Genomic DNA, 27,924 nt, shown 5'->3' with positions numbered 1-27,924 from the left:
GTAATGATTTCAGACAGTGGAGACCCAGGTTGAGCTTCAATAAGACCAAGTGCCAGGTCCTGTACTTTGGTGACAACAACCCCATTCAGCACTACAGGGCTGGGTCAGTGTGGCTGGAAAGCTGTGTGCAGGAAAAGGATCTGGGGGTATTAGTCAACAGTGGGCTGAACATGAGCCAGCAGTTGCCCAGGTGGTCAAGAAGGCCACTGACATTCTGGCTTGTATCAGAAATAGTGCAGCTATCAAGACCAGGGAAATTGTTTTTTCCTCTGTACTTGGCACTGGTGAGGCCTCACCTCAAATACTGTGCTCAGTTTTGGTCCACTTGGTATAAGACAGAGCTTGAGACCCTGGGGTGTGTCCAAAGAAGGGTAACAAAGCTGGTGAAGGGTCTGAAACACCAGCCTTATGGTGAGCAGCTGAGGGAACTGGGATTTAGCCTGGAGGAGAGGAGACTCTTAGTAAATGATCTACCTTCTTGCTCTCTACAACTACTTGAAAGGTCCATTGGACTAGATGTTTTTAGAGGCCTTTTCCAACCATAATGATTATATGATTCTATGCTCTATAATGTGCATAATCATGTGTATAATCATGACCGCACTATGTCAGGTTGCCTCAATGCCTCAAGTCATAGTTAGGTTATAGTTAGAAGGTGGCTCATCAGGTAGATTCTTGAAGTCATAGTTAGGGAAGAGTTCATAGGGCAGGCAAATACCATGCAACATGACATAGATAAATGTACATATCTTCATTTCACAGCCTCATCATTTCCTGCAGAAAAGAACGTTTGGTCTATTTACAAAATTTGAGCAAGACAAGGGATGAATCCATGAGATATATGGATATATAGCTGGCAGCACCATTGGCTCAGTTGGATCTTCTGGTTAGTAACAATACTGAATCTTAATAATAAGGGGTAGGGGAGAGGGTGATTTGGAAGAGAGAGGGGAAGAAAAAGATGTAAAGAAATTTCAATTTTACTTATTTATTTATTTATTCATTTTGCATATGTTCCTTTGGTATGAAAGAAACAGAAAGAGCAGAATATGTAAAAACATATGTGAACTACAAAACTTCCCCACAGACTCCTTGAGAAGGACGATATGCATAAAGAGCAGTCTGTGTGGCCATTAAAGTACAAACTGATTCAGACAGAGGATTTGAAAAAATGTTTCAGTAAGCACATAATTCATCTCAAAAGTTGAGATGCATAAAACTATCCTAGAGTTGTAGGGAATTAGTCTTTTTTGTATGATTAAACACAGCCAGTGTTTGCAAATATAAGGAAATCACTGTATGACTGATCTAGAGCATGCAAAATTTGTCAGGAAAAGTACAAGTAGACAAAACTGATAAATTGGAGCACAGGGAGACAAGCTGGCAGGCTAAATTATAATCCCAGATCATTGCAGGTACAACTACACTATCACAATACTGTTGACATAAATAAGATCTTCCTTTACATCCAAGAATCTCATTCACTCCTTTAGCACAAAATGACATGTGGTGCTCAATATAAGCCCATGTAAATTGCAACTGCATCTACATGCTGCAATGCCTGTAGCCTAAGTGGTAAGGTCACCTTCCTGTCATACTTCTGAGTCACCTTAAGGAAAATGTCTCCCCCATCCTTGCAGTAATATTTTCAAGGATCTTACAGACCGAATTGTTACTTTTTTTTTTTTTTTTGGTAGTTCTATTATTGCTTTTGTACTTACCTAAAATGCCTAATGTTTTTGCCACATTTGAATTGTCTAGTTGTACTGATTTTAGTTACTGCTTCTCATAGAGATTTTCATCTACACCTTCATGTTCTGTTGTTTTTTTTAATTCTTCTTTCTGTTCCTAACACTGAAGAGTATTGGCTTTTAATATCATGAGGCAATTAAAATACATGCATGAAAAATATGATGAGAGGGAAAGGTGGTTTATGTAGATGTATTTACTATTCATTTATTGGCCATGCAGTATTTATCATTGTATTTAATAAAGTGAAATTTGGTTTGTTTGTTTTTGTTTTTGTTTTTCTTGCTCGTTTGTTTGCTTTATAAAAAGCTTGTGCTTTTTATTTCACCTTTTCTGCTGTGATCTCTTCAGTCCCTATCATCTTCCTCAGCTTCTATTCACTTCAGACTGTTCAGTATATGCCCGCTAAACATTTTTGTTATTTTCTGGATTTGATAGGCCAACATTTAAAACTCATCTCCTCTTAATAAAGTTTATTGTTGAGAGCAGCTTCCTGCTCAGTCATATTATCTACGACTCATAACATAGTTTCCAAGAGTCATTATAATAGAAGCATATGTTCTGAACTGAATTTCATGTTAAATTGTTTCATGACTTCTTTCAAATATTCGTACATTCAACACAACTGAAAAGCTGAGTTGGGTGGTCCCTACTGCTTTGTGGTAGAGGAAAGAGTAAAACATCATGTGTGATTTCAACACCATTTAGTTATTTATTGATAATCCAGAAGTGATGTGGCTGAATCAGCATTATCTTCACTGTAAGAGGTTTTTGAAATTAACTCTTTTGTTGCCTATCAATACGAAATTCCCTATCCTATCATTTCTTTTCAATGGAGATGCCTACAGAAGTCTATAGAGGCATTGTTTGAAGAATGGCAGCAGGATGGGTCCCTCAGTCAATATTTTTATTTGCTTGTGATATATATATTAAAAATATAACAGAAATCATTGAGCATTATAGCATCTTTGACTCAGACTGTTGTTTTTTTTTTTTTCCCAGCCTAATTATATAACTTCACTCTCCTACTCAGACTGCTTCAAAGCTTCTCCAGCTGGGCATGTCCTTCATGCCTAGCATCATGCAATATTGTTGTCTGCAAATTAGTTGGTACCGTTACTGAAATAGGAGCTTCTAGATTCACATTTAAAATTATAGCAGTCTTCTCATTAATTATAGTACAATTTTGGATGTTGCCCATTACCACCAATGTATATGAATCAGAACACTAGTAGAACACAGTTGTGTTTAAAGATCAGTCATGAAGACTGATGTTTAGTGACTCAGTAGTAGATTGTTGTTCATGCACAGCATTTTTCCTACAAATGGCTAAATTCTTTTTCACCTTACACAGAGGAATTGTATACTACTCAAGCCAGAGCTAAACTTAACTGAAATTCTGCTCAAGTGTCTGAACTGTTTCCACTGAAGAGACCCGAAGATAATTTTCACTGACTTATTCCCAAGCAGCTCAGCTGAAGCTAATATTGTTGTGTAGGTCTGACCAGTATCTAGCTTCTGTTCTCTGTTCACTTCATGACAGTCATTCCTTTGGGGGTTATGTTAGTTAAATGGAGTCAGATGCTGATCCCTTGCTCTAAGGAACATTAACTTTGGGTGATCCCACTGACAAAAGCACCTTGTTTTCACTGAAGAACAACCAGCCTACCCATGAGAGTGATAGGAAGAAGATCTGTTACATTGTCTTAATCTGTTCTTTCCCCTCAGGAATCAAACACCTTGTTAGACATAAACAGTGCCCCTTGGCATCAGTCAGATGCTATCGAATCCTGAGGGGATATAAAGCACAGTTTATTTCTGTGGTAGAATGACTACTGTGTATGTTGCTTGATGCTCTTAAGCAATGCTTGTTTGGCCTCTTGGCTTGTCTGGGCCACGCTGAGTGAAGAGGAATTGTCTTGGGCCGCATATGAAATATATAATATAGTTAGAGTATATAAGCAACAAAGCTTCTTTTCTTTTTTTATACTTTTTATTAAAGAGAGCAACAAAACCATAAAACCAGTGGAATGTTTGACCTTTTTTTCATGAAACCAATGCATCAATATCTGGTTTGTTTGAAGTGATTGTAATTCCTAGTGAGTTCTCAAGGTGTTTGTCAGATATTTTGGGTGAAATTCTACTCTTCCTGTGCTTCATCCTTGAAAACAGTTGTTCACAATTTTACATACTGCCAAAAAGCAGTGACATGACTGTAAAACAAGGGGTATCTTTCTCTGGTAAAAGAGAGCTTATAGAAGCGTAGTAGAGATACATGATTTTTTTCTTTGAGGTGCATATATGATTGCAACTCTATACATTCTCTTTGAAAAATTGCAGGTAATCTACTTATGTCAACAGAAAATCACAGATATACCAAAAAAAACTGATGATTTTTTTTTGGGGGGGGGGCACTCTTGAAACCTATTATCAAATTCCTTTATCAAAACAGAGCACAGCTGCATATTTTTCAGAGTTCACAGAACTGTCTTTAGCCAGTGTATAAAAATGCATACAATTATTTGCCATAACTTGAGTTAGTACTGCACCACACCCACCCCACACCCTGGTTTCAGCCCAGTCAGTGTTAATGGTGCACATATGTTTGATTGTTGCTGAGCAATGGGTGTGCACCCAGGAACAGTCCAGGTCGCTCAGTGGGAAGAGCTACTGCCATGATGGCACAGAGCAAGGGGTGGCCCATAGACAGGCCACATGCTGCCTGCAGACTGGCTGTGACTGTCCTAAGCTATACATTGGCAAGGAAAACTTCACCATCTGTCAGAGGCTTACAGGAGCTTTAGCAGCAGCAATAGATAAAGAGAATGTATTCTTAAGAAGTATGTTCCTCAATTCTCCCCACTTAGTCCAGAGATCCTTAGCTACTGATCCAGCACTGCCCACCTGTGGGCCTTCTGGCTCAGGAAGGGACACAGATGCCTTGAAACACTAAGCAAATGCCCCCTCATATATGTTATTTTTATATACTGAGGGCTCCATGCCTACACACCTGGCTTAGGCTATCACATTTTCATTCAGCTGTTGATCATTTTGAATCTGGATGAAAAAACAACTCATTTGAATTCTCCACAGCTTGTTTGCTTCTGCATCTAATTCATTACCTGATCACTTCTAATTAGAACTGCTGCAATGGAAGATTTGTTTTGTTCTGTGCAGTTAACAATTATTTCCTTCCAGTCAGGAAACAAGACTATTCCTAGAACAGTGATAGGCAAAAGAAAGTTGAAAAAATAACTTTGCTCAGAGAGCAGAGGGAAAAGTTTAACATAAATAAAGACAACATTCAGGTTTTCTGCCACATAAAGTTTCATAATTGTCAAAAGATTTTACTATTATAATATTTTGTGGTATTTTATCATTTTCCCTTCCCAGAATTTTCACAATACATAGTTTTCTGTAGTAATAATATGTTTCTTTCTTCTTTTTACAATGACCATATTCTATAATAACAACCAAATTTGCCTACAGATTCATGGGCCTTGAAACGCCAAGTTTTCTCAGTGAGAAACTGTGGTATTTTGTTACAGTTAAATTACAAGAAAAAAAAAAAAGGTTAAAAAAAAAAAACGAAACAACACATAGTATTATTGTACTTCAGAAAAGGGATATATGTCAAAAGAATGCACAGTGTTTGTTAGATGTCCTCAAATCTATATTTTGCAGGAACTGTTGTTGTTGTCATGGGTGGAGACAAATTGTACAGAGGAAGGAATGCTGTTAGTTGAGAAATTATGGTTTGAATGCATAAACAGAAATGTGCACATAAGCAGAAGGCAAGATGAAGCACTGCTTTTGGTTAAAAAAATGTCTGAGTTCTGCCAAGTAATAATAATTACATTTAAAGCATCTCTGTAGGCTACCAGCTTTGAAGTGTGCAGAAAGAGAAAAGTAATGACTGATAAGTGTTTGTGAGTGTTTAATTTGTAATGGCCAGAATAGATAACTCAGCCCAGTTTGATACTAATTAAGGACTTATTATGCCTCTTTCAGCTAGTTATTCAGTTATACACTAAAATTACACAATTTGACATAGCTTTTTACTACTTGTTTCCTTGAACATAGAAAGTGAACGTCACTGTACCTCAGTAATTTAGGTATCATTATACAATTAGCTGAAGTGCTTGCTTGCATAATTGTAAACCAGCTGTGTCATTTTGAGTTGCATGTTGCACTTGTAACTGATTTGTAACGTAGCCAAGATGAGAGACTGTCTCAGTTCTCTGCTCATCTCATGTTAGCTTTGAAACAAAACTGACTCATAAGAAACAGTAGAATATCATTAGGCCATGTCATTAATCAAATTTACTTAAAGTATCTGAAACATTATTCATCTAGCAGATGGATTTAAATGAATCTATCATAACTTTCAGCTTGTACTTCATACCTTTCTGTTAGCTTGGCTCACCTTTGCATTGACTGACCTGAATTAAACGCAATGATTTGAACAAGAGAATTCTCTTTTTTCTAGTCCTGCTATTACAAGACGACTTTGAATTTGTTTCATTCACCCTTGAAAGTCCAACAACCTACCTGTTGGACCTTGTTCAATCCCATTTTATTTTTCAGGATATAACAAGATTTAAAACTGAACTCCCTACTCATAAATCAGCAGAGCTCTATGGAAGTTAATTGAGTGATATTGATTTATATCATCTGATGAACTGGCCCTCTACTGATAGGAATGCTGGTTCTCAAAGTTTGTGTCCTGTATGCTGTACCTAGTCTGTCTCATGTGGCATTTGATTTCTACAATCACCTCCAGGAAGCCTGGGATTACTTCTTGATTGTGACTCAGACTTAAGCTGTTCCCTGATTGATCCCATTCATCTTGCTTCCAGACATGGAACCACATTCTGAGATGTTTGTGATAAACCTTCCCTGTCAAGGGCAAGTGTACATGACTTGACAGTGTACATGATACATGCAAGCTTTTCTCTTATATCACAGATTGAATAATAGTATTCAGCTATTCAGTTCAATGTGCTGGGGCCCTCACCCATGGAAGTCCCTGTTTTTGCTCCCAGAGCATCTGTTAAACCAAAAGTTATCTCAAATGCAACAGAAACAATAGGTGAAGGTAAAAGCTTTAAGGATCAGCATCACAGAGCTCCTACAAAGACGCGCCTGCAGTAGCAGGCAATCCATGTTTTGGCAACAGTGTTTTGTACTGCTAGGGCTTCGGGGTGAGATTGCATTTTGTTGAAAAACATTTTCCTCACCCTTCCAAATTTAGTGCCAAGTTTTGAGAGCAGAGCTGGCAGATGATTGCATTATGTGAAGGTGATTATGTAATTAAAGAGTTCAAACTTTTGTCAGCTCAGGGCATGTTTTGCACAGTACCCAGATAGAGTGCACAACACATCTGCCACTACATTCCTCGAAAGAAAGGTGTTCTTTACAAATTATACTAGCTACTGCGTCCTTTTGGTTCATGTTAGCTGACTTGTGGACCAATCAAACTTCTCTGGAAATCAAGACACAGAGCCAGCCCAACATAAGCATATCTCATGATAAGCACACTTCTACAGGACACGACTACTTACATGAAGGTATGAAACTTCTATACTTTTAAGTTCCACTACTGAACTAAAAGCAGTAAGAACTACGAACAAAAACAAAACCTGTCTATTTTTAGCTTATTTGTGTTTCTATAATCCCACATAGGGGCATCAGGGGCTGTTAGTCAGCTGAACATGAGTCAGCAGTGTGCCCAGGTGGACAAGAAGGCCAATGGCATCCTGGCTTGTATCAGAAATAGTGTAGTCAGCAGGATTAGAGTAGTTAATTTCTTCTCAGAAAGAGTGGTTAAGCATTGGAACAGGCTACCCAAAGAAGTGATGGCATCACTGTTCCTGGAGGTGCTCAAGAAACATGTAGATGTGGTACTTAGAGACATGGTTTATTGGATATGGTGGTGATGGGTTGATAGCTGGACTTGATATTCTTAGAGGTCTTTCCCAATCTTTATGCTTCTATGATTCTAAGGTACTTGACAATGAGCCAGTGTTGCTTAATATGTCAGAAAACAAAGATTTTTTTTTGTTTCTTACCTTTAATTCTACTTATTTTCTCTTCAGAACTACCTTCCCCTCTCACTTGTCTATATCCTATTTGTAATCATTCCTTCTTTTCCTTTTTTTTTTTTTTTTTTTTTTTTTTTTCCAGTGGGAGAGGACAAAAGCTGCTATATGATAATTCATGGAGGATATTCTCCAAACCATTTTAATTTTGTTTACAATGCTTCTTCTTTCATTCACAAGAGTTATTATTATTGATGTTGCCTTGCCTGAAGGGGTTAAAAAACAAGCTTACTCCTCCTCCACTTGCAACTTCACATAGAATCGTTTATACTTGTTTCTACTATAAACCTGACAATAGCATTTCTTCTATGGCTGGGAGACCTTGACAAATCTCCTGAATATTGTCTGTTTCTACTTTCCCTCTTAGAAATCAAATTAATTACTTGCAGCGTATTCATTCTTCTTGTCTTTGTTTTATCACATCAATAACTTCCCATTTGGATTTCTTTTGACTTCAGAATTACCAGTGGGTGGCTTTGGATTCTCTCCAATATTTAGTGAAGATGAGATATAACGATCCGATCAGTGTTAGAAAAAGAAACTGAGTAAGAAGAAAACAGCAAAATATTGGATTTTCAGAAATAAATGCATCTGGAAAATTAAAGCTTAACTTTGTCACCAGTTTTCTCCTTTGGCTTAGTAGCCAGAGGTAGTAGGTGCTTGCAATTCAATCATTCTTCTCTCCTATAATTCCTTCATAAAATAATAAAAAAAAAAGTTTCTGTCCAATTACTCATTCAGCCAAAAAGCTTGAAAATAATAAAACATTTCTATTATCATCCATCATTCTTAATTTTCTTCATAAAAATAACCGGAAATATTCAACAATATCTTCTTCAATTTTGTCCTAGTATGGAACGAGAGTGGTTTTAACTTTGCAAAGATTTAGCATATTACTTTTAGATATAGCAAAATAAAAGTCAGATGTAGCATAAGTCAAGGGCTCTTTTATTTATCCTTTCCCCTTTCTGAAATCTTTCAAAAGTCAACGGAGAAGAAAAAAAGTCCAGATAAATAGATCTCATCTCTATCCATGTGTACTTTTGATGTCCTTACAGACAGAGTGTTTTTAAAATTTAAAATGAAGCTTTTTAATGTGGTCAGAATATTATGTAACAAAGCCATAAACACATCTGAACACCATGTTTTCTGCTAAAAAGAGAAAGACAAGAAAAAGTGAAATTGGCATCATCAATGCCAACAGAAATACTACATTAACTTTAATGAAGACAGGAATTTTTCCAAAGATTACAACATTGGATTGTGCATTTTAATGTTTGTGATGCCCCAAATAAATTCCAACACTACTGCTTCCCAGAATTTCCAACTTGGTAATTCTGGTGTGTTGTGTTTTAGCAGGCACTTTGTAGTATCCAGGTGCTACAAGAAGGGATTTATTCATCTATTAGGTCCCACTCAGCATTTTGAATCAGCTCTGAAGCAAAATTCCACATTAAGGGATAGTTTTCTATCATGGGAAAATGTGTCTCATGTCCTGAGTATCTGTCATTTTAAATGATCCAGATTATGTTATTCAGCTTACTCTTTCTACTCTCAAATTTTTCTGCCAATGAGGCCAATGAGAACAGAGGGTTCATATGATCATCCAGCTCCTTATAAGACCACAGCCACCAGGCTACTCTTCTCAGAGTCTTTATGTCACTTTAAGAGAAGACCTTCACATTTACTGACTCTCATGTCCCAGCAAGCTATCTGTCTGATCTGTACTGGCAAGAGAGAGAAAGTCAGTACTGGGGAAATAGAAAAAAAGCAGAAGAGATATGGGGGAAGAGGAAAGATACAGAACAGAACTTAAAAGCCAGGTAGAACTTCACATAACACAGAACTCTAAAAAGAGCAGGAAATGTAAATTAGTTCTTAACAACAAAGTTATTGCAAGCATGATGAAAAGAATAAGCCTAAAACTGTAATTCTCACTTCTGAATATACTGTGATAATTTATTACTTATAACTGGATTACCAAATCCTGCAGAAATGACAGGCTCACGGGCAAACCTAGAGCCTTTGAGAAATGTTTAAAGATGCCTGAATTAGATAAAATATGTTTAAAATCTCATGCGGGCAGACCTCTCTCCACTGAACATGGCTACACCTTTAGAAGCGTAGGCATAAATTATTCCAACAAATGTCAGCTGTTGGAAACCATGGGGGATTTTTTTCAGTATCTTTATGAAAAATTAAGTGCCACTTAGCGTAACTGTGTGATCTTGGTTGCTTAACTGACTTCAAGGGATTAACTTCTTTTCAGAGATACTCCCTGGAATTGAGGAAAAGGCAGTCAATAGACTAATGTATGGCACATAACCAGGTTTAGGTTTGAAGTGTGAACTATCTGTGCTCAATGACATTTGAACAGTTTTAACTGTGCAGTTCTGTAGATAAATCAGTCTTGTGGGCTGGTAGCCAGCATGTGAGAAAGAAACTTAATTACCTGAATAGGCTGACTGAAGAAACATAAAACAATGGTATACGTAGGAGTTATAAAATAAAGTATTCTTTACACTGTGGAAGTTTGAAAAGAAATGCAAATAGGATAATCAATGCAGGTCTGAGCATCTTAGGTGCTGTGATTTAGAGAAGAAATAGTGTTCTGAGCACAAAAGACTCCTAGAGGACTTTGGCTCACTTCCTAAAAGCTGACTGATTTCCTGACAGACAAAACCATGCAGAATGATATGTTTATTATTTTGGCTGCAACTATTTTCTTTGCTATTTAAAGTTAAGTATAACTGTGGTTAAAGTGTCTTGGAAAATCTGGGTGTTTTCTTTCAGCAAACAGAGGCCTTGGAGAATGAACTGCAAATCCAGCACACCTAAAAACTTTGGGGGGAACATGCCCATCAGTATTGCCAAGCCCAGGTATCATCTGTAACCCTCAGAATCGTGTGAGCAGTGAAAAGCTGCAGTCAGGGGGCCTATGTCCTGAGAGTTTCTGACTGCTAGAGAGCCTCAGTAACACATGGATGCAATACTTATAAGCATCTGAGCAGTTCTGTGGCATGTCTAAAAATGCCTTTGTTGTTTTCTTAACCACCTCTATCTGTAATTAGCTATTCCTGTAGAGGCAACTGCCTTTACAAAATACATATGTGTATGATTTCAAGTTGGATGTTAAAATAGTAAAAAAAAAAAATCCCAAAGAAGCATTCATTCTCAGCTTGTAAAGCTTTTATGTACTTTGATTTTGTAAGCATATAAGGGAACCCTACAGGCAGTATTTCCTCAGACATTTTAAAGAAAGGTATTGAGCTGATAGGTCACAGAGGACCTTCACTGATTGTGAAGTTCAGATGCAGTCATTTACATTTAGTATTTCTTAAAACTTCCTAAGTGTCCAAACTGGAAATTTATTTCATGTTGAAATTTTGCCAAATTATGTTTTTTATTCCGATACATTGTTCTTGCCAATGTTACCAGCCAGCACACTGCTTACTAGAACTCAACAAGGACTGTTTGCAGCAGGAATTTTATTTTTCCTATTAATGTGTGCAGTATAGCTATTCTATCTATCCAGTATAACATAATATTTTTGTCTTTAATCATTAGAATGAATAGTGTGTTTTTTCTTCATGGCATGCCATAGACACATCACATAGTGCAGCTCATAACTGGCAAATATATATCTACGTTCTCATATAACATGACTATTAATTAAAAGCCTGTATTTAGAGAAAAGGATTTTGGATGTAAATAAAAGTTACCAGAAATCTATTGTTTTTTTTACCTTTAAAAGAACTCACTTTTTTTTTTTTTTTTAAAACTTACATTCATATTCGTCACTGTGATCAACCCCCTATTATAAGTGGGTGAGAAATCAATTTGAAAAATACAGAAATTGTGCACTTTGTACTCTTTCCCTGCAACTACACACAAAAAAAAAATTATCAGGCAATTATTTTTTTCATTAAGAAAGCCTTAAATATTCTTACATTTTTCCACTCAAGATATTATATTCCTTAGCAACATAAATTAGTTTGTTATTGGTTGAACAAGTACAATCTTCCCTGCTTATATATATATCACTTTTTAAAAATTACTTTTCATAATAAAAGAAAAGCGCATTTGACCCTTTCAGGAAAACAAGGACTATGTACTCAATGTTGCATGGCAGTATACAACACACAAAGCAAATGTGAAAGTGGCTTATAAATGAAAAAGGAATTTGATGACTTTCACAGCCTTGTTGCTAAGGCAGTGGATATTCCTTGTAACATTTGTATGCATGCATCCAGACACACACACACAGGCACAAGTACACATATCTCATCTCCTCTGGCAGCATTTCTGGGTCACCTCACTACTCTTACTGATACTAAAGGTAAATTATAAGAATTGGTTTGAAGCAAGGTGTGCTCATCCCAGAGTGAAATAGTTAAGCATGAAGGAATTATGTGCTATGGGACTTGCCACTTACATCATCAGCACTGGAAACCAAGAACTAAATCAGGCTCCTGAATCCTCAAAGCCACCACTACTAATGCATCTGTCTTTTATCATGATGGTCACTATTCTCTGCAGAAGTTATGGAAAGGACAGGTCATCAAGAAGATCAGATTCACTCACAATTGTCCTATGGGGACAACACCCAATTTCAGTGGGAAGCACCAGTTCTCCTAAGTACTTTGCTTCTGTACGGAGGTAATGGCAAAATACCAGAACATTAACTGTGCTCTGACCTTTATGTAGTATACTTCAAAACCAGCCAGCCACTTTCTTTGGAAAGAATATTATCTATTTATGTTGCAGAACACAGAGACTATTATCACCAATAAAATAGCATTATTAGAAAGATTATGAAAGAATAAATGAGGAAGAGAAGTGTTCTCTTAAGAGTCATCTTTTTCCCTAAACCAAGATGGCAGAAGATGGAAGATTTTCTAAGCAAATTGAATTTTATTTTTTTCCTATGAAAATGTTTAACTATCCCAGATTAAAAAAAAAAAGAAAAAATGAAAAAAAAAAAGTAAATTAATTAAAAGACAAAGGAGGAGAAAATGCACCAAGCAGACAAGTAAATAAATAAGCAAGAAATAACACACACATGAGAAAAACCTACACCTATACATTTGGTAGTCATTTATCTTGATGATCTGCTAAGCTGCATGCATTTTATTGTGGTTCTGCCAGTATATCTAAACTCAGATGGCCAGGTGTTTCCCTACTTACAGAGAATGTCCAGTGAGTGTAAAATAGGCACTGACCACCCAAACATTTCACTTTCACTGTTAGTGCTGTACCACAGGTATTGATTAGATTAATGAAGTAAAAAAATACTATCATTATAAAATAAAGTGAATAAAGATGCTAGTACCCCTATTTAGTCAAGTATCTTTCTGCATAACTCAACAAATAACATCCTGATTTTTTGGCAAGTAAGCAGGAAACAATCTATTTTACTATATAGTTCCTTGTTTATTAAAATATGCTATGCCTTGCTTGTTCTGTGCTAACATTCATTTCAGCAACTTTATTTTTGTAAATTGTTCTTATGCAAAGGAAATAGTGTTCAGATCTGTTCTGCATTTGAGAGAGAATTTACACAACAGCTTTAGAAAATCTTCCATTCACCCTAAATGTAATGCAGTGGTCTGAGTGCATACCTCAGGGCTTTTTTTTTTAGCTGTATCTCTTTCAAAATGCATACCTTAAACTCATAATAATTCCTAATTATGTTAAATGTAACAAGACATAACTACTTTCTTTACATCTGTTCACACATACATGCGTCCTCAGTGCAGATTCTACTTCTTGGCTCTTAAATGGGGAACTTATTTCACTTAATCTTTGTTGCTTTTTTTTTTAATACACCACTGTGCCTTCAGTTTTTCATAGCTATGTCCTTTCCTATGATTTTTGAGGCCTATGGTTTTCTTTGGTGGTTTCTAAGATAAATATTCCCTGAGGAAAAAAATCACAAACATCGAAGTGCAGTACAGAAAATGCCAGAAGTTACAGGCATTTCTCTATTTCTGAAACTATCTGTTGGGTTTCCTGCTTATAAAACAAAAGAAGAGCACATGTTCCATTACAGCACTCCATGTGAAATAGGGCAGATCCCAGGGCACGTTTTCCTTAGATTTAAACAAAAGTTCCCATTTTAAAAAATAGATGATTCCTTAAAAGTCTGATGCCCTAGATATGAGTTCTTCACATTATTCTCCATTACTGACAACTTTCTTAAACTTCTCTTGAAACATTACATACATATTTACATACGAAACTTCCGACAAAGTTTGTCCTTTTTATTGCTCTCCATTTGTTTGTCCATTTTATTTCCTTCAGTGCAATCACATTAGAAGTTGAAAGAAGCATGAAAGCCAGTACCATCCAAGCTTTCTGTGCCAGTCATGAGAGCGTTTTAACTCTAACTAGTTTATTCTCTGTTTCTTTAGTGTTCCCAACAGTACCCCACAATAGGAAAGAAAAATGATTTTCTAGTTTACTAGCTATTTCGAAATTAGAGAAATTACACTTGCCCAAAACGAATGTGGAATGCCAACATTCTGAATTGAAAGTTCAAAATAATTGCTGTGGGAAGAACTACAGGAAAAGGATTTCTTTTAAATTTTCATATTTAAGTATGCCTTTAGGTTAATTTAATTACCAGAAGGACTATTCAAAGAAAAATACATAAACATTTGGAAAAGCCAAAACTTTGTTTTGTTAATATTTTATCATATAAAAAGTAATGCTTTATATTAAGCACAGTAATTTTTCCAAATGTGTAAATCATTGTGATTTTTTTTTTTTTTTGTCCTGCTCACATTGTGCAGTTAATACAGTCAGCAAAAGTTCTGTGGCCTATTAATTTTCCAGCTGTCTCCTCGTGCTCCCTTAACCCCCGCACCATGGGCTGCAAAACAAAATCTTAGTTAAAAGTGTGACTGAAGGAAGTAGTGCACTAAAGCACTTAAATATTGGTCAGTCAAATAATTCAGAAATGGTGCAAAGATTTCTGACCAGAAAGGACAACAATGAATTTTAATGCCCCACTATCAAGGTCTTGGCTATCACTGAGTCAATTCTATCTGGGAAGATGAGAAGGGAGAAGCAGCAGCTGAAACAGAAGAGTGATAAAAAATAGTACGAGATAAATCATTTCGGCCATCATCTTCTAGCTATGCAAAACGGTGCCATGGCACACCATAGCCTATCTCAGAATCCAACTAGGCTGGATTTTGGATCTTGCTGCCAGCCCTCTCCCTTCACAGAAAACTGTATGCCTTGTTTGTAGAGCTGGTTCTGTGTTCATTTCTACTCCCTCTGCTTAAGAAATGGAGATTTGTCACTGGGGGGCAGGTAGACAGATAGAAAAAAATAATTTCTTAAAATAATGCAGCTGTTTACTTCCAAGCACCAGACTTGGTGGCCCTATAAACTCAATGCTGTTTATAATTTCATGACGAATGATGCCTGCCTGTGTGGAACATGTCTGCTGAAACTGATGGCTCACTTGCCAGGATTTCAGCTCTCCATTCTCCAGCAAATGTGCTTGGTGCAATATTTCCACCTTTACTTTTTAGTGTACATTTATATTTGATCCCACTTCTGATGGAACTAGATTTCATTGTGAAAGGCAATGGCTTCTATAAAGTGGAAATATTTCTCAACTTGATTAATTATCTGTTCACTCCCAGCCTTTTCTAGATGGTCTGCAGTCTGCAAGATCGTGAACAACTTTGTCTTGCAACTTTAAGTATAAGACAGCTAAGCAGACTGGCTTCCTTCTCTGGCAATTTCAGACCCAAATGCCTACTCTTCTGACACACTTTCTTAATTGTTATGTAGAGGTACAAGCTGACACTAACGAATTACGTCAGGCATGTGAAACTACAAGCTTCAGGACATTGATTACAGTAAATCCAAAATATTTTGCCTTGCCAACCTCTTACAATTAAATCATGATAATGTAAAGAGTAGATTACATCTTCAGTCTTTATCACTTTGTTATTATACAATCTCTCTCTTTTTTTCTTTCTGATGAAAATTTTGCATTAACACAGCAGAGATTGTTACATTTTCTGGACATTTCATGACATTGAAAAGTGGTTTTGTGCTGCAACTTATCACTTTTAGTACGTATATTCATTTGTTCAGACCTATGGATATATACGCTGATTCATAGGAGTTGTGACCCTTAACATATCATAATGATGTCTTCTGTTTTTTCAAAAATGTCAACAGAGCATGTATTCTAATTGTATAGTCTCTAATTAGAGAGGAAATGTATATTTCCATATGATTACATCCTCTGAAACGTCATCAGCTGCTATATACTACCACCTATTTCTATTTCTACTGTTGTTTGACCTCCGGGAGTTATCAGAAATAATAAAGGCATATATTGAGCACAGATCCATAGGAAGTTCTTAAGAGCATGCAGAAGGTTGAAACTGATTCCTCCTGTCTATCAGCAAAAGAAATGGTCTTTTATTAAGCTATATTTCTTCTGAAACACTTATTACTCAGCTCATGCTCTTAAATATTTAGTTATACACAGACAAAAAAAACAAAATCAATCAAACAAACAAAAACCCCTACAATAATATAATGAATTTAAAATAAGAGTGATGGGCACAAGCAAATTGTATCCAAGGCTGGCTCAAATTTTAGATAAAAATAGGACAAGTGCTGCCTTGTTAGTAGAATAATAGGAAGACAGAAATCTAAAGACAATAAGGGAGGACTGATACAAAGATATATATTTATATTTTGCTTCCCTGGACTCTGCTGTTCATATATAGCACTGTACCCATTAATTAATTTAATTAATTAATTAATTAATAATTAAGTTAATATTCTATTATGAATAGAAAATGTCTCAAAAATCTACTGCTAAGAGATTTCCTTTCTTTTCCTTTGCACTTACCAACCTAAGTGGTTTTTTGCATCACAGCCAACTCTTTTCTAATTCCATTACGTTTGTCTTCTGTGAGTTTACCACATTCTATATTCATAGCTTTTACATTTATACTTTTTTTTCAAAAAAAGACCTTATTAGGTTTGTCACAATATTTTGAGTAATAAAAAACAGAGAACTAGAATAGATATCTGTTTCTGATTTATTATTATTATTCTAAAATTCTAGTTCTAAAAGGGTGTATTTATTTTATAGTTTGTAAACTGTACATGAGTAATATATACCTGACCAGAAATCTCATGGTTATTTCTTATTTACTGACGTGAATGAAAATCAAGTGATAGGCAAAGAAAGTGATTTCAAATGTCAAATTTAAAACAGATAGATAAATAAATAAATAAGAAATCTCTAGATGACTTCTTTAATTTTGTCTAATTTTCAAAAAACAAGACTCTTCCAAGTGATGACTAGCTGGTTACAGGTGCAAAGTGAATCCAGGGCTTTAGATGTTTCATGGATTTACATGTATCATAGACAGCATTTTTCTGGTAGTAAGATAGAAAGTGTCAAAATTCAAATGATTTGAATTCTTGAGATAATGAAGGGAATTCTGAAAATCTACTAATTTTCCCTTTACGTTAGTTTTCAGAATGTGTGTCCTTTCCTAACCAAGACCCTATCTTTAATGTTATAGCTTTTTTTTAATTAATATTTTACGTTTGTTTTGGTAATTAATATCATTAATATTAGAAATCAATATCTAGTCATCTCAGTTCTTTCTAACGACGGTAAGTCTCTGCAACATTAAATGTCTAAGCCTTTTCTGAAGGTGAGCTCCAGAATTTAGTTTTAAATTACATGAAATCAGAGTAAGGGTGTCAAAATTTGTTGGTGTCCTCCTTAAACAGAAGGACAGCATTGAGACGGGAGCAGAGTCAGAATAGAAGGCATCTTTCTTTTTGCTTCAAAAAAGACCTTTTCTTCTTTGGCATTGCTGATGTCCTCAAAATAGTGGCCTTCTAACCCACCATGCAAAGGTGCAATTCTTTCACAGCAGAATGACAGTGGAGAAAGTTCACAGGTCACAGTCTCTGATTGCCTGTACTATTTATCAAGAGTGAAAACTGCAAACACCCTGAGGGCAGGGGAAAATAGAAAGTTAGTGTGTATCTCAAAATGCCCAATAGGTGAGTAATAAAAACTAATAGAGGTTACACATTCAGTACCTAATCTTCTCCATACTGTAATTAACTGGAAACCTTTTATTGTCTTGAACAGTGCCAGCACTGGGCCTTGCAGTCTCTAACTAAATCTGTAGTAAAATATTTTCTGTGATCTATCTTCTGTTAAAGGGGTCATACGAATATCATATCTGAACATTTCGCCAGTTGTTTTGTTCAGCTCAGATACTGCGCTAAAAATAAAGGTATAATTTATCTACACCATCAATCTGAAAGTGGAACTGCTGTAGATCACAAAGAGTATTTCAAGGTGGAAGACAACCTCATCATATAAACACACAAGAGGTGATTAGGATCGCACACCAAGGAAAAACAATATCATGGTTTCTATTAAGGATTCTGCATGCTTAACAATGAAACCATGAAAATTTTTTGTTAATTGAAATGTTTATTTGTAAAGAGGACTCACAGAATTTTTTAAGAAATAGCACATGTAAATGCACCCACTGAAAGATTATTCCCTGACAAAATATGTGCTCTTCTGATAGAAGTGCAGGTCCAAAAATGAAAATTTACATCTGACAAAGACTTCTTTTAAACCCAAAGCAAAATATATTCCACAATCTCACTTCCATTAGTGAGATCACCAGCAGATTTTGTAAAGGCTTGTTGTAGGCATATTTATAATGTCCCTTATTCCCTTCCACTGAAAAATATATATCTGCAACACTAGTGAACAATTTTTTAAGTGTGTGACACTTCTGTTCAAAGGAAAATGTCAGTATTGCAAAAGCTTTCCTTAAGATAGGAAACAACATCTTTTTTTACAGTGTTTCTTTTACTTAAAGCCAGGACTAAAATGCTTGTGATCTCTACAGTTGCTTTTAACATTTCACACTTCACAAAATGGGGTGAGAATGTAAACAATCATATCTAAATTAGCATCCTGAACTTACTAGTTTGTATATTCTTTAAGTTTGTTTGGATTTGTTGCTTTGAACTAGAAAGGCATGCTATATAATGAAGAAACCTCTCAAAAATATTCCTTCTGAAGTGATTCCAGTTTAGGGTAAAATGCTGCTCTCCCTCGCTCACAGATATATTAAAATAATCTTTTTTTTCCCAGCTGATCTATAGGTTGAGGGGGCTGTATTTCTGGAAAGCTAAAACAAACACGTATGTTTCCCATAAATCACAAAGTTCACATTGAAACAATATTAAATAATTAATTTCTTACACTAGAAAACATCACAGCTTCCCTATCACCATGGCCCACCTTCCCCATCTCCTCCTGCTATCTGTCCTACGAGACAAGGTTGAAAGAACTAATCAGTAGCCAATCCTCTGTGAACAGCTACAAAAAAATCAGTCTTATCCGCTGTTAATTCTGAAACACAGGCAGGTGGTTGGTCTGGTAATGGCCCTGATCTGCAGCAAGTGCAGGTCAGCATTACTTTACTTGAATACAATTAGACCAACTCACACCATCTAAGAATACACTTTAGGATTTAGTTTAGCTGATTCCAGAGCCAACAAAAAGTAATCCTTGATTCTTAAAACCAAGGTCAACTTAGGCAAGCAGTAAGTTATTGCTTGCTTCTGTTTGTTTATCATTCAGAGTGTTGCTGTTTTATGTTTTATTAAGAAAGGAAAGATAAGTGCATTGGTACATCTTTCAGCCCTTAAAACATTTTATAGGTCTATGTAGACAACCGATGTTATCTTCAAAGGCAATAATAAGAAAATATACTCTGTAAATTGTATTTTATCTTCATGGTATAAAGATTTTAACTTTTTTTTTCTTTTAATAGCTGTAGGGATTCATAAAGCAAGTGTATGAAAAATTAGAATTTCTCCATATTTTTCAAACATTTCACTATGCATGCTACAGGCAAGCTAGAAAAGATAGGTACGACAGTGATTAGGAAAGGATACATTATTGCTACATAATAATGCACAAACAGGTTTTATGTTCTTCTGCATAATACTAGAAGCTCGAATTTATTGAGTCACAGCATTTTATCATTGCTCGACTTTTAAATTAAGGCAGCAATCATTGATTTGTATCAGGAATAAAGAAGTTCCCTTGTCACATTACTTACTGATACATGAGGTATCATACTGATGAAGTAGAGGAGTATGAAATAGGGTCATTAAGAATTATTTGCATGCATGTAAATATATATATATTCATTTTTACTGTTAAGATCTTCAAAGTGACTGTCTTTATCTACTGTTAGCTGCTAAGAAACACAAAAGCATAAACATTCAACAAGTCTGCTCACACAGTTTTTCATTTTGTAGAGTCTAAAGATAAAATGTAAATGCAGTATACCAAGAAGTTAAAAATATATCTATGATAAAGGGATGCAATCATATCTAATACTGCCAGATATCAGAGGAGTTTGAGATAGAAACTACTTTGGTAGCTAAAAATCATTCCATTCTCTAGCTAGTAATAACTAATGACTTACTTCTAAAATTAGTGAATAAATGCCCAGCCAGTAAGTTAGGCAAGTGGGTGAAAGTGGCTGTTGTGTGTGGGTAATTCATTTCCACCTTTTTGTGCTGCAGATTGCGTATGTGAGGAGTCTTGTGGGCTCTATTTGTTCCCATGAAGAAAGCTTGCAGAATCATGTTTTCTGTCTATTTGTGCATTCTTGCTTGTATTTCATGTTTGCTGGGATTCTCATATTCATGAAGAATAATTTGAGAGGTAAATATGCCTAAATGTATTTTCAAAGTAATATATAGCGCAGGAAAGAAAAGGCAGCATAGTCTGATCCTATAATTATAATTTCTCCTCAAAAAAAAAAAAAAAAAAAAAAAAGTAATTGTACAATTGAGTTGTTTGGCTTCCATGTACGTTTTTTTTAGAAACTTTAATCAAGATTCCTGCAAGTGAAATGATTCCCTAGCTATTCCTGTTCCTCAGTTTTATTAAACTAGTTGCTCATTTCTGCAAGCTATTATTGATTAGGACAGATGATTTTAAAAACTGATCATTATTGTATTTCTCTGTTTCATTGGGAAAATTACAGAGAAAGCACAGATTTGCAACAATGATAAATCAGAGACAAATGACAATATAGGAAACATTCCATACTGTGATATTTTGGTATACACTTAGCCAGTCAATTTTATAAATTATAGTACACCAATGCCAAGATATATCTAAATCATAAATATATGTCTCCTAGCAAAACAGAGAGCTCACTAAATGCATGTACACTTGTGTTTAAATAAAAGAAAACAGAGCAACAGCATGTGATTTTGATACTGCATTTGTAAACCTTTAATTTGAGGCTTACTGCTTTAGTTCCAAATAACATGACCATATAGTATTAAATGCCATATAAAATAGACTCAAATTAACTTCTGAGAGTGGCTGAAATACAAGGGCTGCTCCGAAAGTAATGCCTCCAATGTTATTATGTTGGCCCATGACATCAGTGATAAATGTTGGTGGTATGGTAGTAGAAGATGAACCTTCCTGCCAATATTCCATTACATTTTGTTGCCATGTGACAGATGGCAGCAGGAGGGCAGTCTGACAGATTGACATCTGACATGGAAATGAGTACAAAGCAAAGGTGTGTCATTGAATTCCTTTATATGGAAAAAATTGCACCCACTGACATTCATTGACAATTCCTGAACTTTTACGGAAGCCAGTTACTGGATGTGAGCACAGTGAGGCAGTGGGTGGTGTGTTTCAGCAATGGCAACAGCAACAGCAAATTCTTATGCATGCAGCATTCAGGTTCTTGTTCATCACTGGTGAAATGCAATTAATGATGGTGTCTGTGTTTTAAAGTAGTGTTCTGTAGCCAAAAATTTGCTCTACCAAGCAAGGTTATTGTGTTCTTTGTATCCATTGTAGTTTCCATGGAAATAAATAGGAGACATTACTTTTGGAGCAATGTATGTACTTGCGTTGACAAAAGGTGTGTATGAAAAGAAGCAAATGCTTTGAGGATTATTAGCTCTTAACAATTCAAGTTGGCATTGTAGTACATGGTTGCTATCAGTTATTACTTCAATTGTCCATAATTTTTTTTGAATCGCATTCTCATTTCTCTCATACAATGCATTGTGATTCTTTAATTGTGAATTAGCATAATTTAATGAATATTCTGATACTGGATCTTCATAGTGAAACAGTATTAAGTTCTTCTCTGTTATATCTTGCTGGTTTTTTCTTTTACCACATTCTTTATATTATTTTTACTGTTCAAATTAATGAAATTATTATTTTCAGGTTCATTCAATAGTGTCCATGAGTCTGTCATTCAGTTTGAAAAAAAGTTGAAACCACTTGAATAACAGAAGACAAAACATCAAAAACAATATCAACAACAAAAAATATCAAAAACAAAAATATCCAAAACAATTTTATTTACTGTTCAGTTTCCCTTTTATTCAGTCCAGTAAGTTTACCCTACATGGGCAACAGGGCTCAGAGTAACTTAGTTTTCCTTGCTTGGAAAATGATGCGAGATGTGAAATTCCTTAGGCATGACATTTGAAGAACAGATAGGCACTATTTTATACCCGTGTTCTGGATATGTCAGGTAAAATCTTCTTTTGTTCTTTTTGAATGGAATCTAAATTGCCATGGTGTCTGGTCTTGGGTAGTAAGTGAGTTTATGGTAAATATCCCATACACCAATACCACACTGCTGTTTCAAGAAATATCAGGTGATGTATATGTTTATGTGGATAGGAGAATTGTATTACTCCATTTTTAATACAGATTAAACAAGCCCAGTTGGAATAAATATTCTTACTAAACTCAGTTCATGACATGGATTTTCATGGGCAGTTAGGAAAATGTATAGGCAGCAGAGCTTAGAGAAAATAATTGCTATTAGTCTAGGTTTTGCTTATTTTTGCATAATTAAATGCAATTTACTCTATGTTGTAATTGTATATAATACCAGGTTGTAGTAGCGTTTAGTCGACAAGTGATTTGTAGTTACTCTCCATGTGATTCATTCATCTGTCCAGATGATCTATTCATTCGAGATAGGAATCTGATTAAATATAGATTGGAAGTAAACAACCATATCCTATCTTTCAAATAAATTATATGACTCACCTTCCATAACGATGTAAGAACATCTAAAAATGGTAACACTCTGAGGAACTAACACAGTTTGGGTTTGGTACAAAAGATGCAGCTGAATTTTACAGATTTTGATCTTTCGCTAATTATTTTTACTTCCTACTATTTGTAGGCGATACAGTGTGTATAGAAGACTGATCAAATAATTTTATCTATCTTAAGTATGCTAAAGGCATTATATTACACAGAGGAGGGTTGAGTGAATAAAAACATAAGATTTTTTATTTAGAATTTATCTTTATGACAGAAGTAGTTGTCTTGAAAATTTACTTTATTTTTTTAAAAATACATACCTAGTGTGTTAGAAGATAAAGAGCACACATTCTTTCTTTTTCTCCCTGCCACATAGAATTGTACACTTATAGGACTTGACACATTCCTTTTAAAGTCAACATTTTGCATCTGTCAATACATATAATGCCTAAAGCAATGAAGCATAAAAAAAAACCAAAAAAACAAACAAAAAAAAAACAATACAGCTGTAAGAAAAAGGAAGCACAGGCTATTTTTTGGTGGTGGTAGTGGTGATATTTTTTATTTAAGAATATTATAGTTTATAAAGAAATCTCTGAGATGAATGCAGTGTTTATATGTGCATTCTTTAGAGATGATAGTCATTTAAGAGAGGCTTTGTGGTAAACCCTTGTCAAATGGGATGTATAGATTCTAGTAGAAAAGAGAATTACATATTATCACAGTTTGTAGGAAAGTTTTATTTTTAAAGTATGGACTATCTGGTTATGAAAAGAAGATGTCTGGGGAGAGTAATAGTGAAGTGAGGATTTCTTCTTACTCCTACTAAAAAATCAGCAGATGAAATAATCCCCTCTAATCTAACAGAGAAAAATCTAGTTCTGGAAATTTTATTTAAAAGGTATGGATCATGTTTAAGTTTCTGCACAGCTTACTGCATGCTTCTATGTCCTTAAGAAGAAGATAAGTATAATCTTTAAAAAGAAAGAAAGAAAGAAAGAAAGAAAGAAAGAAAGAAAGAAAGAAAGAAAGAAAGAAAGAAAGAAAGAAAGAAAGAAAGAAAGAAAGAAAGAAAGAAAGAAAGAAAGAAAGAAAGAAAGAAAGAAAGAAAGAAAGAAAGAAATTCCATTCATTTTGGAATATTTTACAGCAATTTCTCTAGGTAAGAAAGATATTTCGGCAAATATCATCTATTAGAATTCTTCCAAGACTTACTTTTAGCAGCAGCTTAATAAATTATTTTATGATAGAAACCAAATCAGCATTATACAGTTTTTTTGTTTGTTTGTTTAAATGTAAAGCAGTAATATTTTAGACAAAACAGTTATTCTTTATTTGACAGATTGAGCTCTTGAAGGAGGGAAAAAAAAAGAAAGAAACCGATGGAATGAGAGAGTCATGGGAAGAAACCCCTCTGGGGTTTTCATTCAGATTTTACTTTCCAGAAGCCTTTCTGCTGCTTTAATTATGATGAGCAGATATGAGACAATTTGCACTGTATTCCACATGTTGTTTCCTGCTGACAGACCTCCACCAGAAGTCTGACCACATATCTGATCTTGATTAGATGCTAAAAAGATTTAAAGAGATAGAAGCTGATATGTGAAGCTTAATCTCTTCTTATGTCTTAAGGATTAGCAGGGCTAAGTTTCCAAAAGACACGATAAGGAGACATGTGTGTGCCATAAAGTGTGATGCAGCAAAAACAGATAATTTTGCAAAGAAAAGCAAAAGGTATATAAATAAAAGCTTGTGTACAAATTTGGAGTAATGTTCATATATAAACAGTGTATGCATAAATTCAATTATTTTGTAGAAATAAAGGAGCTGTCTACTTTTAAATGCATTTGATAATGCAGAAAAGTAGAAATCCTACATGTACACAATTTCTAAAAAGCACATACCTAAGGAAAAATGGATAATTATGATCCTTACAATTACTAGAAACTCTCTAAAGAATTGTCTAAAGTTTTAGGATTTTCACAATGTAGGTTACATTTCAAAAAGTTCCTGAGTCAATTGTCCCATTTTCACTGAAATCAATAGCAATCAGTTCTGGCTCCACACAAAATACTCAGTCTTATTAAGCCTGTTTTTCATGGCCATTTTTCATTCGTAGGTGCTTCCTTGTTTATCTATTAGAATCCAGAGTTTGAGCTAAGTGGATAACTTACTCATGAAATGCATGGCAACCTGCCCAAAAAGATTACACATTTCCAGATATATAGCTGACCTTGGATGCTTCCACAGAGAGGGCATCCACAACCTATTCCAGCATCTCACCATCCTCACAGTAAATAATTTCTTTCTAAGATCTAGTCTAAACCTATCCTCTTCTGGTTTAAAATCTTTTCCTCTCATTTTGTCATTACATGCCTCTCATTCTGTCACTACATGCCCCCCCCAGCTTTTCTGTAGGACTCATTCAGGTACTGGAAGACTGCTATAGCGTTCCTCTGGAGCCCTCTTCTCAGGTCTTCTTATGATAAAAGCACTTAAGTTCCATAGTCACAGAAGTATGGCATTAATATGTGCCAAACACCTAAATTTCTGCTTATCAGCATACAGAAGAGTTCCATTAATGACACTTCATAACGCCTCACTCAGCAGATGTTAAATAAGACCAGGATCCATAATCTAGGCACTTCATTTATTCAGATGCTTAGTCCACATGGTGTGCACCAACGATGCTTATCAAATGTGTATGAAATCAGGATTCATAGAAAACCTCTTTTATTTTTTATTTGTTTCCAAAATCATACTGGTTTTTCTAATACATGAGGAAAAGCATGAATTTAACAGCTTGGAGTTTCTCAGTCAAAGATTGTTTTCATCAAAATGAAACCCTAGTTGTTCTGAAGGGGTGTTCAAATGTCAAGCTATTTAATGAGAAAGGGGAAAAAAATCCCCTTTAGAACTTGTTTCTCTAGGAAAATGCAAAAACAAATGTAAAATTAGATTAAATTCATTTTTATGACAAAAGGGAATAGTAGGACTGCAACTATGACAATATAACTAATTTGGGAGATCTAGATTTTCCCCCTTCACCAGTATGGGGAAGGGATTTGCATCTGATTCTCAGAAGGTGTATGCTTAAGTCTTCTCTGAGCAGTAACCTCCATCCCAGCTGCCATTGTACTCCATTGTGATCATATCGAGCAATACAAATGTTCAGCTGTTTCAGTAAAAATGGATAAGATTACTTGGGACAGTCAGGAAACCAGCAAATTCAAGCCTCCTATAGGTTTTGTTCTTCATTTTATTCTTCAGTGGTAAAGTTAGATGTTCACAAGCCCACACCACAAAACACTATTCCCTCATTTATGATAATACAACAGTTCGCCAAAGGCACTATCAACAGAATGACAAAAATATATAGAGATTGAAAACCAAAGAGCCTTTGTAACATGTTGTTCAGAGAACTTTCGACCACATTTAGCCACTGAGGAATGACATACAACTGTAGAACACGTCTATATTTATCTACACCATGTTGCTTGGAGTTACCTAATTAGTGTCAGCTACTGAAGTTCTCAAACTGAAAGTGATGTAGCTCCACCAGTGTGATTTGCACCCTCCATTCTCAGCCCTGTACGTAAGTGAAATGAAGGAGTGAAAACATGATACTTCTGTAGCAAAAATGCTAAGTCATGGCAGTCACTGAAACAGTGATTGAGCACCTGGTAGGAAGGCAGGGCCAAACCAGGGGAACTCAGATGTATGAAATACACCTGAGTGACCAGAAGGGGTAGGGTTAGGGGTTCATCTTTTTCTAGACCTCATTGAAGGGTTGGCAGTGGAGGCAAGGGAGATCTCTGTCTGCCTGCTGGAGGCATTCTAAAGGTAAGCAGTTTTTTTTCCTTTTTTTCTGTGTCTATGGTTGCTGCATTTGGTCTTGTTCTCTTCTATTGCAGCCGAGGGTTGTGCTGCTTCACTATTACTGCTGTACGTTCCATCACGTATAGCATTACACTTCTGTTGGTCAAATTCCTTCTGTGATAACTTGGAATAAAGTTGTACGTCTTCCTGCTGGATTACATCTTAACCTGGCTGTATGCAGCATTGTTTGCAAGATCATGTTAAGTGAGACATCTTTGATCTAGCACTGTATGGTGTGGTGTTGAAACATCCTACTGTAAATCAGCAGAGAGGGGAGCAGGAATTAGTAGAAATATCACTTCTGTTGTTTGGGATTGTGATGCACAATAGGGCTTTTCAGTGTCAAGGATCATAGTAAGCAAAATTAAATATTCAATGGATTTCAATGCAGGCAGTGGTATGAGATCTGTGTATGTGGGATTGATAGTCACAGGTCCGAATATTCAATTCGTACAAGTGGATATCAGTGGGTAGCAATAATTTGGAGCTGCTCTGATTTATATTTGCAATGATTTTTTTTCCATTTTTTTTTTAATCCTTATTATTCTTTTTCCTTTTATCTTTGTTTTTAACATCTTTAGACTATCTGCTCAACCCTCTCTTTAGCTTTCCTCCCATGTTAAGGCATTATATGCTGTTGCAGATTGTGAATTAACTGAAAATTTAAACCTTGAAAGATAATGATCTCATTATGCAAGACTTTGTTTAGGTCTCATCTAAGATCATCAGGAGCAGAATGTATTAAATTGGAAAAAAACTTAATGAGGAGATGGTTAATGATATACATCTATATGAAATGTTGGGGGGGGAAGTAAAGATGTGCACCAAGAATAAACTCATTGCTCCATTCAAATATAAAATGTATGCTTAAGCTAAAATGAACACAAACATGAAAAGAGAAGGAAAAGGAAAGGGATTTAATTTTCTTGAGACAGAAAGATCTGTCTGAAAATTTTGCATGTAGCACTTACTGTGTGTGTTCAAAAATGTAAAACCATAGTGTCAATTCATCCTTGCATTAAACAGGAAAAT

This window comes from Gallus gallus, chromosome 4, assembly GCF_016699485.2.
Source record: "Gallus gallus isolate bGalGal1 chromosome 4, bGalGal1.mat.broiler.GRCg7b, whole genome shotgun sequence".
Taxonomy (NCBI): Eukaryota; Metazoa; Chordata; class Aves; order Galliformes; family Phasianidae; genus Gallus; species Gallus gallus.
This window is presented reverse-complemented; position numbering follows the sequence as displayed.